Here is a 13,793-nt window from a genome sequence, read left to right as displayed (position 1 = left end):
TAAATACCTTGCAGCTGCAGAAAGGAACAGCCACCAGTAACATGTAAGATCTGTGCAACACTCCACTGAATACCTTGCAGCTGCAGAAAGGAACAGCCACCAGTAACATGTAAGATCAGCACTACTCCCACTGTATACCCGGCCGCTGCAGAGAGGAACAGCCACCAGTAACATGTAAGATCAGCACTACTCCCACTGAATACCCGGCAGCTACAGAGAGGAACAGCCACCAGGAACATGTAAGATCAGCGCTACTCCCACTGAATACCCGGCAGCTACAGAGAGGAACAGCCACCAGGAACATGTAAGATCAGCGCTACTCCCACTGAATACCCTGCAGCTACAGAGAGGAACAGCCACCAGGAACATGTAAGATCAGCGCTACACCCACTGAATACCCTGCAGCTACAGAGAGGAACAGCCACCAGGAACATGTAAGATCAGCGCTACTCCCACTGAATACCCTGCAGCTACAGAGAGGAACAGCCACCAGGAACATGTAAGATCAGCGCTACTCCCACTGAATACCATGCGGCTACAGAGAGGAACAGCCACCAGGAACATGTAAGATCAGCGTTGCCCCCACTGTATACCCTGCAGCTGCAGAGAGGAACAGCTGCCAGGAACATGTAAGATCAGCACTACTCCCACTGAATACCCTGCAGCTATGGAGAGGAACAGCCACCAGGAACATGTAAGATCAGCGCTACATCCACTGTATACCCTGCAGCTATAGAGAGGAACAGCCACCAGTGACATGTAAGATCAGCGCTACTCCCACTGAATACCCTGAGGCTGCAGAGAGGAACAGCCACCAGTAACATGTAAGATCAGTGTTGCCCCCACTGTATACCCTGCAGCTGCAGAGAGGAACAGCCACCAGGAACATGTAAGATCAGCACTACTCCCACTGAATACCCTGCGGCTGCAGAGAGGAACAGCCACCAGGAACATGTAAGATCAGCACTACTCCCACTGAATACTCTGCGGCTGCAGAGAGGAACAGCCACCCGGAACATGTAAGTTCAGCGCTGCCCCCACTGTATACCCTGCAGCTGCAGAGAGGAACAACCACCAGGAACATGTAAGATCAGTGTTGCCCCCACTGTATACCCTGCAGCTGCAGAGAGGAACAGCCACCAGGAACATGTAAGATCAGCACTACTCCCACTGAATACTCTGCGGCTGCAGAGAGGAACAGCCACCCGGAACATGTAAGTTCAGCGCTGCCCCCACTGTATACCCTGCAGCTGCAGAGAGGAACAACCACCAGGAACATGTAAGATCAGCGTTGCCCCCACTGTATACCCTGCAGCTGCAGAGAGGAACAACCACCAGGAACATGTAAGATCAGCACTACTCCCATTGAATACCCTGCGGCTGCAGAGAGGAACAGCCACCAGGAACATGTAAGATCAGCGCTACTCCCACTATACCCGGCCGCTGCAGAGAGGAACAGCCACCAGGAACATGTAAGATCAGCGCTACTCCCACTATACCCGGCCGCTGCAGAGAGGAACAGCCACCAGTAACATGTAAGATCTGTGCAACACTCCACTGAATACCTGAGAAAGAGAAACAGCCACCAGGAACATGTAAGATCAGCGTTGCCCCCACTGTATACCCGGTGGCTGCAGAGAGGAACAGCCACCAGTAACATGTAAGATCAGCACTACTCCCACTGAATACCCGGCAGCTACAGAGAGGAACAGCCACCAGGAACATGTAAGATCAGCGCTACTCCCACTGAATACCCTGCAGCTACAGAGAGGAACAGCCACCAGGAACATGTAAGATCAGCACTACTCCCACTGAATACCCGGCAGCTACAGAGAGGAACAGCCACCAGGAACATGTAAGATCAGCGTTGCCCCCACTGTATACCCGGTGGCTGCAGAGAGGAACAGCCACCAGTAACATGTAAGATCAGCGCTACTCCAACTGAATACCCGGCAGCTACAGAGAGGAACAGCCACCAGGAACATGTAAGATCAGCGCTACTCCCACTGAATACCCTGCAGCTACAGAGAGGAACAGCCACCAGGAACATGTAAGATCAGCACTACTCCCACTGAATACCCGGCAGCTACAGAGAGGAACAGCCACCAGGAACATGTAAGATCAGCACTACTCCCACTGAATACCCGGCAGCTACAGAGAGGAACAGCCACCAGGAACATGTAAGATCAGCGCTACTCCCACTGAATACCCTGCAGCTACAGAGAGGAACAGCCACCAGGAACATGTAAGATCAGCGTTGCCCCCACTGTATACCCTGCAGCTGCAGAGAGGAACAGACGCCAGGAACATGTAAGATCAGCACTACTCCCACTGAATACCCTGCGGCTGCAGAGAGGAACAGCCACCAGGAACATGTAAGATCAGCACTACTCCCACTGAATACCCGGCAGCTACAGAGAGGAACAGCCACCAGGAACATGTAAGATCAGCACTACTCCCACTGAATACCCTGCAGCTACAGAGAGGAACAGCCACCAGGAACATGTAAGATCAGCGCTACTCCCACTGAATACCCTGCAGCTACAGAGAGGAACAGCCACCAGGAACATGTAAGATCAGCGTTGCCCCCACTGTATACCCTGCAGCTGCAGAGAGGAACAGCCACAGGAACATGTAAGATCAGCGCTACTCCCACTGTATACCCTGCAGCTATAGAGAGGAACAGTCACCAGTGACATGTAAGATCAGCGCTACTCCCACTGAATACCCTGCAGCTATAGAGAGGAACAGCCACCAGGAACATGTAAGATCAGCACTACTCCCACTGAATACCCTGCAGCTATAGAGAGGAACAGCCACCAGGAACATGTAAGATCAGCACTACTCCCACTGAATACCCTGCAGCTATAGAGAGGAACAGCCACCAGGAACATGTAAGATCAGCGCTACTCCCACTGTATACCCTGCAGCTATAGAGAGGAACAGTCACCAGTGACATGTAAGATCAGCGCTACTCCCACTGAATACCCTGCAGCTGCAGAGAGGAACAGCCACCAGGAACATGTAAGATCAGCGCTACTCCCACTGAATACCCTGCAGCTGCAGAGAGGAACAGCCACCAGGAACATGTAAGATCAGCGCTACTCCCACTGTATACCCTGCAGCTATAGAGAGGAACAGCCACCAGTGACATGTAAGATCAGCGCTACTCCCACTGAATACCCTGCGGCTGCAGAGAGGAACAGCCACCAGTAACATGTAAGATCAGTGTTGCCCCCACTGTATACCCTGCAGCTGCAGAGAGGAACAGCCACCAGGAACATGTAAGATCAGCACTACTCCCACTGAATACCCTGCAGCTGCAGAGAGGAACAGCCACCAGGAACATGTAAGATCAGCGCTACTCCCACTGTATACCCTGCAGCTATAGAGAGGAACAGCCACCAGTGACATGTAAGATCAGCGCTACTCCCACTGAATACCCTGCGGCTGCAGAGAGGAACAGCCACCAGTAACATGTAAGATCAGTGTTGCCCCCACTGTATACCCTGCAGCTGCAGAGAGGAACAGCCACCAGGAACATGTAAGATCAGCACTACTCCCACTGAATACCCTGCGGCTGCAGAGAGGAACAGCCACCCGGAACATGTAAGTTCAGCGCTGCCCCCACTGTATACCCTGCAGCTGCAGAGAGGAACAGCCACCAGGAACATGTAAGATCAGCACTACTCCCACTGAATACCCTGCGGCTGCAGAGAGGAACAGCCACCAGGAACATGTAAGATCAGCGCTACTCCCACTGAATACCCTGCGGCTGCAGAGAGGAACAGCCACCAGTAACATGTAAGATCAGTGTTGCCCCCACTGTATACCCTGCAGCTGCAGAGAGGAACAGCCACCAGGAACATGTAAGATCAGCACTACTCCCACTGAATACCCTGCGGCTGCAGAGAGGAACAGCCACCAGTAACATGTAAGATCAGTGTTGCCCCCACTGTATACCCTGCAGCTGCAGAGAGGAACAGCCACCAGGAACATGTAAGATCAGCACTACTCCCACTGAATACCCTGCGGCTGCAGAGAGGAACAGCCACTCGGAACATGTAAGTTCAGCGCTGCCCCCACTGTATACCCTGCAGCTGCAGAGAGGAACAGCCACCAGGAACATGTAAGATCAGCACTACTCCCACTGAATACCCTGCAGCTGCAGAGAGGAACAGCCACCAGGAACATGTAAGATCAGCGCTACTCCCACTGAATACCCTGCAGCTACAGAGAGGAACAGCCACCAGGAACATGTAAGATCAGCGCTACTCCCACTGAATACCCTGCAGCTACAGAGAGGAACAGCCACCAGGAACATGTAAGATCAGCATTGCCCCCACTGTATACCCTGCAGCTGCAGAGAGGAACAGACGCCAGGAACATGTAAGATCAGCACTACTCCCACTGAATACCCTGCAGCTATAGAGAGGAACAGCCACCAGGAACATGTAAGATCAGCGCTACTCCCACTGAATACCCTGCGGCTGCAGAGAGGAACAGCCACCAGGAACATGTAAGATCAGCGCTACTCCCACTGTATACCCTGCAGCTATAGAGAGGAACAGTCACCAGTGACATGTAAGATCAGCGCTACTCCCACTGAATACCCTGCGGCTGCAGAGAGGAACAGCCACCAGTAACATGTAAGATCAGTGTTGCCCCCACTGTATACCCTGCAGCTGCAGAGAGGAACAGCCACCAGGAACATGTAAGATCAGCACTACTCCCACTGAATACCCTGCGGCTGCAGAGAGGAACAGCCACCCGGAACATGTAAGTTCAGCGCTGCCCCCACTGTATACCCTGCAGCTGCAGAGAGGAACAGCCACCAGGAACATGTAAGATCAGCACTACTCCCACTGAATACCCTGCGGCTGCAGAGAGGAACAGCCACCAGGAACATGTAAGATCAGCGCTACTCCCACTGAATACCCTGCGGCTGCAGAGAGGAACAGCCACCAGTAACATGTAAGATCAGTGTTGCCCCCACTGTATACCCTGCAGCTGCAGAGAGGAACAGCCACCAGGAACATGTAAGATCAGCACTACTCCCACTGAATACCCTGCGGCTGCAGAGAGGAACAGCCACCAGTAACATGTAAGATCAGTGTTGCCCCCACTGTATACCCTGCAGCTGCAGAGAGGAACAGCCACCAGGAACATGTAAGATCAGCACTACTCCCACTGAATACCCTGCGGCTGCAGAGAGGAACAGCCACTCGGAACATGTAAGTTCAGCGCTGCCCCCACTGTATACCCTGCAGCTGCAGAGAGGAACAGCCACCAGGAACATGTAAGATCAGCACTACTCCCACTGAATACCCTGCAGCTGCAGAGAGGAACAGCCACCAGGAACATGTAAGATCAGCGCTACTCCCACTGAATACCCTGCAGCTACAGAGAGGAACAGCCACCAGGAACATGTAAGATCAGCGCTACTCCCACTGAATACCCTGCAGCTACAGAGAGGAACAGCCACCAGGAACATGTAAGATCAGCATTGCCCCCACTGTATACCCTGCAGCTGCAGAGAGGAACAGACGCCAGGAACATGTAAGATCAGCACTACTCCCACTGAATACCCTGCAGCTATAGAGAGGAACAGCCACCAGGAACATGTAAGATCAGCGCTACTCCCACTGAATACCCTGCGGCTGCAGAGAGGAACAGCCACCAGGAACATGTAAGATCAGCGCTACTCCCACTGTATACCCTGCAGCTATAGAGAGGAACAGTCACCAGTGACATGTAAGATCAGCGCTACTCCCACTGAATACCCTGCGGCTGCAGAGAGGAACAGCCACCAGTAACATGTAAGATCAGTGTTGCCCCCACTGTATACCCTGCAGCTGCAGAGAGGAACAGCCACAGGAACATGTAAGATCAGCACTACTCCCACTGAATACCCTGCGGCTGCAGAGAGGAACAGCCACCAGGAACATGTAAGATCAGCGCTACTCCCACTGTATACCCTGCAGCTATAGAGAGGAACAGCCACCAGTGACATGTAAGATCAGCGCTACTCCCACTGAATACCCTGCGGCTGCAGAGAGGAACAGCCACCAGTAACATGTAAGATCAGTGTTGCCCCCACTGTATACCCTGCAGCTGCAGAGAGGAACAGCCACCAGGAACATGTAAGATCAGCACTACTCCCACTGAATACCCTGCGGCTGCAGAGAGGAACAGCCACCAGGAACATGTAAGTTCAGCGCTGCCCCCACTGTATACCCTGCAGCTGCAGAGAGGAACAGCCACAGGAACATGTAAGATCAGCACTACTCCCACTGAATACCCTGCGGCTGCAGAGAGGAACAGCCACCCGGAACATGTAAGTTCAGCGCTGCCCCCACTGTATACCCTGCAGCTGCAGAGAGGAACAGCCACCAGGAACATGTAAGATCAGCGCTACTCCCACTGAATACCCTGCGGCTGCAGAGAGGAACAGCCACCAGGAACATGTAAGATCAGCGCTACTCCCACTGAATACCCTGCGGCTGCAGAGAGGAACAGCCACCAGGAACATGTAAGATCAGCATTGCCCCCACTGTATACCCTGCAGCTGCAACCACCAGGAACATGTAAGATCAGCGCTACTCCCACTGAATACCCTGCGGCTGCAGAGAGGAACAGCCACCAGGAACATGTAAGATCAGCGCTACTCCCACTGTATACCCGGCAGCTGCAGAGAGGAACAGCCACCAGTAACATGTAAGATCTGTGCAGCACTCCACTGAATACCTGAGAAAGAGAAACAGCCACCAGGAACATGTAAGATCAGCGTTGCCCCCACTGTATACCCGGTGGCTGCAGAGAGGAACAGCCACCAGTAACATGTAAGATCAGCGCTACTCCCACTGAATACCCGGCAGCTACAGAGAGGAACAGCCACCAGGAACATGTAAGATCAGCGCTACTCCCACTGAATACCCTGCGGCTACAGAGAGGAACAGCCACCAGGAACATGTAAGATCAGCGCTACTCCCACTGAATACCCTGCGGCTACAGAGAGGAACAGCCACCAGGAACATTTAAGATCAGCGTTGCCCCCACTGTATACCCTGCAGCTGCAGAGAGGAACAGCTGCCAGGAACATGTAAGATCAGCACTACTCCCACTGAATACCCTGCAGCTATAGAGAGGAACAGCCACCAGGAACATGTAAGATCAGCGCTACTCCCACTGAATACCCTGCGGCTGCAGAGAGGAACAGACACCCGGAACATGTAAGTTCAGCGCTGCCCCCACTGTATACCCTGCAGCTGCAGAGAGGAACAGCCACCAGTAACATGTAAGATCAGCGCTACCCCCACTGAATACCCTGCGGCTGCAGAGAGGAACAGCCCTTTAGGACTTTAGCCCTTAATATAACCATATAAAAATATATATCACTGTTCTATTGGTCTGTGCTGGGGAATATATTATCATGCATATATTATTTGGAGTAAATGTTATTATGAATCTACATGCAATATACTGTAAAACTATTCTACATTACTGTAAGGGATGATCAGAGAGGCTCAATCAGGTGCGCTTGTTCTTGCTGCTGCTGCTGTTGTTATCTTTTGCCATATGCAATTGCGATTATATGCTAATATGAGCAGAAGCTAACCTGAGCATCATATTATTCCGACGGCTAAATATTGTTGGTACATCGGTACCATCATCGCAAGTCGGGTCATATTGGAGAGTCTTGATCTTGAGTACCTCTGAAGACGTGTAGGCTGAGCTGCTCTCCTCAGACACTGAGGGCTCTCTAGTAGCAAGTAAGATCACAACTACTAATTTAAGCATGCCCAGAAAATGCCATCTCAATGGCCATGACACGCCTGTGTTTACCCGACCACTCCCCCGTTACCACCCACAAGCGCTGTCTTCCTGTCACTCACTTTGCTAATAATTCCTCGGTGCGACTGCAGTTGCAACTGACTCACTGTGCATGCGCACTGCGGCTCAGATGCATGCACAGTAAGAAAAAATTGACCGATGTGCGTACAATAGCCGTTTTGCGACCGCACCTGAATGAGGCTCCGAGTCAAGAGTTCCTATCACTTGAAGAGCCTTTATGATGTAAGTGTTCACAATCTTATTCTAATTTAGGGGTCTTTGTATTAAGTCTTGGAGAGAGATAAAGTGTACGTAGATAAAGTACCAGCCAAGCAGCTCCTAACCACCATGTTACAGGCTGTGTTTGAAACATGATAGTTAGGAGCTGGTTGGTCGGTACTTTGGGGTAGATGAATGAACATACAGGCTGCGGCCATTTTTTGCAAGGACCCGTTTCACCTCCATATAGCGGTGAAGTTTATCTAGATACCAGCCACATGTATTATTACAGCTGTTGCCATTGCGGGAGAGCGTTAAATCACCTGTGGCAACTGCTGCTTTGTAGAAAAAAAAAACTTTATTGTGTTTGAATGCGCACAGTGCCTAGATTTATTTGATAATTGCCATTTAAATCTATTCCATTCTGTATGAAAATGCAGAATGGAATAGAAACAGAAATGGACAATTGCTGCTCCAGTCACTTCAAGGGGGGAGATGTACTAAGCCTTGAAAAGTGACACATTTCACGGTGATAAAGTATCAGCCAATCAGCTCCTAACTGACATGTTACAGGCTTGGTTTGAAAAATGACAGTTATGAGATGGTTGGCTGGTACTTTATCACTGTGAAATTTATCACTTTTCAAGGCACAGTACATCTCCCCCCTTGTGAGATACTACAGGTGATGCACTGTTGTAATAAAGGAATATAGGCCCTCATTCCGAGTTGTTCGCTCGGTATTTTTCATCGCATCGCAATGAAAATCCGCTTAGTACGCATGCGCAATGTTCGCACTGCGACTGCGCCAAGTAACTTTGCTATGTAGAAAGTAATTTTACTCACGGCTTTTTCATCGCTCCGGCGATCGTAATGTGATTGACAGGAAATGGGTGTTACTGGGCGGAAACACGGCGTTTTAGGGGCGTGTGGCTGAAAACGCTACCGTTTCCGGAAAAAACGCAGGAGTGGCCGGAGAAACAATGGGAGTGCCTGGGCGAACGCTGGGTGTGTTTGTGACGTCAACCAGGAACGACAAGCACTGAACTGATCGCACAGGCAGAGTAAGTCTGAAGCTACTCCAAAACTGCTACGAGGTTTGTGATCGCAATATTGCGATTACTTCGGTCGCACTTTTAAGAAGCTAAGATACACTCCCAGTAGGCGGCGGCTTAGCGTGTGTAACTCTGCTACATTCGCATTGCGACCGATCAACTCGGAATGAGGGCCATAATGCATTCGAACTGAGTACACATCACGTGACCAGGGTGCAGAGGACAGAGGGCCTAATTCAGACCTGATTGCTGCTGTGCGTTTTCGCACAGCGGGCAATCGGGTCTGAACTGCACATGCGTATGCACCGCAATGCGCAGGTGCGTCGGTCTGCAGCATCAGGGAGCGCCGGGCAGCGACGGGATGGGGCGAACAAAGCGATTGCACGGGCGATCGCAAGGTGACTGACAGGAAGAGGCCGTTTGTGGGTGGCAACTGCAGGAGGATCCAGGCGTTTGGAAGGAGGGTTTCTGACGTCAACTCTGGCCCCGATCATCGCAGTGGCTGAGTAAGTCCTGGGCTGTGCAGAGACTGCACAAACATTTGTTTGTGCAGCACTCAGCACATGCGATCGCACACCTGCACAGCAATTACCTCCTCCCCCTGTAGGCGGCGACTACACACCCTAGCGATCAGGTCTGAATTACCCCCATAGTTACAAAGTCTTAAATGGCAACTGGGAACGCAAGGGATAGTATAATAAAGTTACGGGAACAGGTTACATGACTGGGACAAAACCAACAGAGATTGATGTTTCCATGCTGACTGATGATGTCCCAACACACTGACCGTTGCCAGTTCTCTCCATAAGCTGGTAATTTGCCATCATTACACCCATACACAGATTGACTATTGATGTGACAATTGTATCAATTGTTTTATCCGTTTTTTAATATATGTCGAATGTGATGTATTAAATTGTCTGTACATACAGTATCCATTTTTTTATTTCCAGTCTATTACTGCCCGCATCTCGCTAAGGCATTCACTGTAGTTTTTAAGTGATATAGGAAAAAGCGGATAACACTAGATGGAATAGAGGATATCATAACATCTTCTTTGGTTAAATAGCGCTGGTGGAGCGGTATTCCAGGTTGTATGTATGCATTGTGTTGGTGGAGCAGTGGAGACTCTCTTTTTGGAATACACACCGCTAGCTGCTTTTTAAAGTGCACTGTCTTATACTTACATTTTTTTTGTGCAACTGTAAGAGCCGACACCAGGACCAGTGCTGTGCACCGGGAAATAACAGCCGCAGCTGTCGAAATCAATAGCTGCAGCTGTCAGAATGATCAGTTCATTAGCAATGCCGATAATGACGGAGGTGCATAGCGCCCCCGGTATTTACCGTGATCACTCCTGCCTTACATGGGGGAGAAGCGGTATCAGCGCACAGAACATATGTCTAGTATTGTGGCTATGATTTGTGCTCTAAAAGCTGTCCCCAGCATCCAAGTGTGTGTCTATTGGATTATTCATGTGAGGGAACCCAGTCTAGCACTTACATTTTCTCTTATTTCTCCTTAATATTAAACCTGGAACTTTCACCCTCCTGTTGTACAACAAGACCCCTAGTTACAGTATTCCTTCTCCCAAGAAGCAAAGTTCATTCCTTGGACTTCCTTAAAGGAATACTGGCCCTCATTCCGAGTTGATCGCTCGCTAGCTGCTTTTAGCCGCCGCCCTCTGGGAGTGTATCTTAGCTTAGCAGAAGTGCGAACGAAAGGTTAGCAGAAGTGCTCGAAAAAATGTTCATGCCGTTTCTGAGTAGCTCCAAACCTACTCCTACCTTGCGATCACTGCAGGCAGTTTAGTTCCTGCTTTGACGTCACAAACATGCGTTCGGCCAGCCACCCCCCGTTTCCCCAGGCACGCCTGCGTTTTTACCTGACACGCCTGCGTTTTTTAGCACACTCCCAGAAAACGCTCGGTTACCACCCAGAAACACCCACTTCCTGTCAATCACTCACCGATCCGCAGAGCGACTGAAAAGCGTCGCTCGACCTTGTGTAAAATTGCATAGTTTTGTGTGAAAGTACTTTGCGAGTGCGTACTGCGGCCCGTACGCATGCGCAGAAATGCCGATTTTTAGCCTGATTGCTATGCTGTGAACAATGGCGATCAACTCGGAATGACCCCCACTATCAGAATTGTATAATTGACATTTATGATTAGAAGTATAGGCCTGATAGATAGTTATTTATTTTTTATTTATGTATTTATTTTATTAATATAATTCACACAAAAGAGTGTAACTTTGTACTGTATTGTTGACAGAGCTACAGTATATTGGCTTTTGCGGCTGAATGGCTTGTTTTGTCACTGTACTGCGAACAATAGGTACTTGTTGTTATCACAAACTTGCCTATATAATTTTGGTAGTTGGAGATCAGCCACGTGAGACTGAACCAAGATATGTCATAAAATTAGATCTTATTTCCCTTTTAGAAAATGCACAAACACAAGAATAACGCTTTGGAAAAGCATTGTAGAGCCACACAGTCATCCGTGGTAACATTCATGCCTCGTGCCCTTTCGGTAGAAATGTCCTTAAGGATGACCACACATACACACAAGAGCTTTCACTTAATATGTTCCAGTCAAATAGCCCTGCATAGATATCAACTGTTTGTTATGATGTGCTGTAGAATGATATACAGGACAAGGATTACCATGAGAAAATGGTATCTATATCTGCATCAATTCCTCTCTATGGTGTGCTATTTTGTGTATGTGGGCAAGACCTTATTGTAGAGCCTGTATAGAGAGGAGAATCTAGGCTTAGATTCATTTATTACTATTGCGTAAATGTATGAAGCAGTGATAAAAGCAGAGAAGTGAGCCAGTGGAGAAGTTGCCCATGGCAACCAATCATCTGCTCTGTATAATTTTATAGTATGCACATTATAAATGTTACTTCAATACTGATTGGTTGCCATGGGCAACTTCTCCACTGGCTCACTTCTCCACTCTTATCACTGCTTCATACATTTACCCCTATGGGAGCCATCTGTATGATCCCTCAGGAGCACAGTGGATCAGTCACCTCTGCATACAGTAAACTTCACTTACAAAGTGCAGTGGCTGAGTGGCATAAAATACCTTGGGTTAGAATTGATGCCCATAGAATGCTCACATCAAAAGCCAAACATCCCAGTCATTTCTAACCATCCCTTTAGTACTCCTTTAACATGGCAAAAATAACCCGGTATCGACCCTGCATATTGCCGCGTCGACACGGTTCAGTGTGTGATGTGAAAGGGGCCTTGGAGAATTCCCAGGTCGCCTGACCCGGTATTTCAACCTTGGTAATAAGAAGGGTTATTCCCGGGTCAGTGGCACTGTAAACGGGTTCCCAAGTCGATGCAACCCGGGACCCATTTACTACATAGGGAGAGGCGGCGCGGAGATGAGCTCATCTCCCAGCGCCGCCTCCACCCCCACTGTCGGCTCCACCCCCCACCGCTATGGCAACAGGCCCGGCATATTGCCGGGTTGGGAAGCCAGCGCTGAGGCTTCAATGCCGGATCCCACCCGGGAAGGACCCGTTTCCAATTCCCGGGTGGGATACGCCATTGGAGATGTGAAAGGGTTATCACTGAATTATACGTTTGCATTTTCTCCTAAAATACTGCTTGGTTTAATTAATAAAAAGGGCGAGCAGACATTTTTGTATGTTCAAAGCTTATGTGCCTAGAAATACACAGTTGTAGCTTAATACCCAATAAAAAGACTTTGCATTGAACAAGGTATAAATTACTAAATGTTGCAGCTCCCAGAAATGATTTGGCTGATCACTTATCAACTACCAAAATACATAAGGAATAAAGCAATAGCAAAATACATAAGCTTGCAGCAGCTTTGCAAATGCAATCCATGGCAATGCAAATGTAGTAGGAGGAGGTGCGACCATCTGTGACGGCAGGCTGAGTAAGCCTGAGCTTACTCAGGCTTGCTATCGCAGTGTGGCTTGAGGGGCCAAGGAAACTGCATCTGGGACGCAGTCTTTGGCCTCGCTACTCCCGGAACACCTGCTGCCCCCGCGCCTCCCTCCGAACGCCTCTGCCTTTCAATCAGGCAGAGGCATTCGCATTTTAGTGCTGCGACCGCAGGACCTGCTCTGCACATGCGCAGAATGGGTCCGACTTATGCGCAGTTTCACGACCATCGGTAAACTGCAGGGAGGATTGCATTTACTGAATTAGTGCGATTCCGGCAAGACAGTTGCTAGATTTAAAGCGGAAATCGGTTTTAAGGTAAAACAAAGCTGGTTTTTCCTTAAAGACCGTAAATCTAGTGAGCTTTTTGTCAGGACCCGCAAATTGGAGCCTATAACATTTAGGTCATTATATGGGATCCAATCTTAAAAATGTAAATCTTTTTTATAGAGCAAAAGTGCCACTACGAATGTATCTTTTCCACGCCTCTAAATCATTTCAATGATTTCTCTCCGCAAAATAAAATCTAATTTCTGTTCTGCTAGGTGTGTGAAATCTGTACTTCTTCACAAACAACTCCCATGGGACAGTGCAACCGTATGCACCGCCGCAAATACAGCCATCTTGTTCTACAAGGCAAACACCACATCTGTTTCTAAATGAGGCCCACTGACTCCAAATCAATGAAAGACAATATAATCAACTTTATTGTTGAGTAACATTTACAGTAAGCATAGTGTACAGTGTTTGCAC

At 49.3% G+C, this 13,793-nt stretch overlaps 1 protein-coding gene across 7 annotated transcripts in view; it reads right to left on the bottom strand.

Moving 5' to 3' along the window:
- The window catches only part of EPB41L1 (erythrocyte membrane protein band 4.1 like 1), a 233,597-nt gene that overhangs the window by 146,029 nt on the left and 73,775 nt on the right, over positions 1–13,793 (bottom strand). The window lies entirely within an intron of this gene.

Source organism: Pseudophryne corroboree, chromosome 3, assembly GCF_028390025.1.
Source record: "Pseudophryne corroboree isolate aPseCor3 chromosome 3, aPseCor3.hap2, whole genome shotgun sequence".
In the NCBI taxonomy this organism is placed as follows: Eukaryota; Metazoa; Chordata; class Amphibia; order Anura; family Myobatrachidae; genus Pseudophryne; species Pseudophryne corroboree.
The sequence above is the reverse complement of the archived record's forward strand: the minus strand, read 5'-3'. Positions and strand labels throughout refer to the sequence as shown.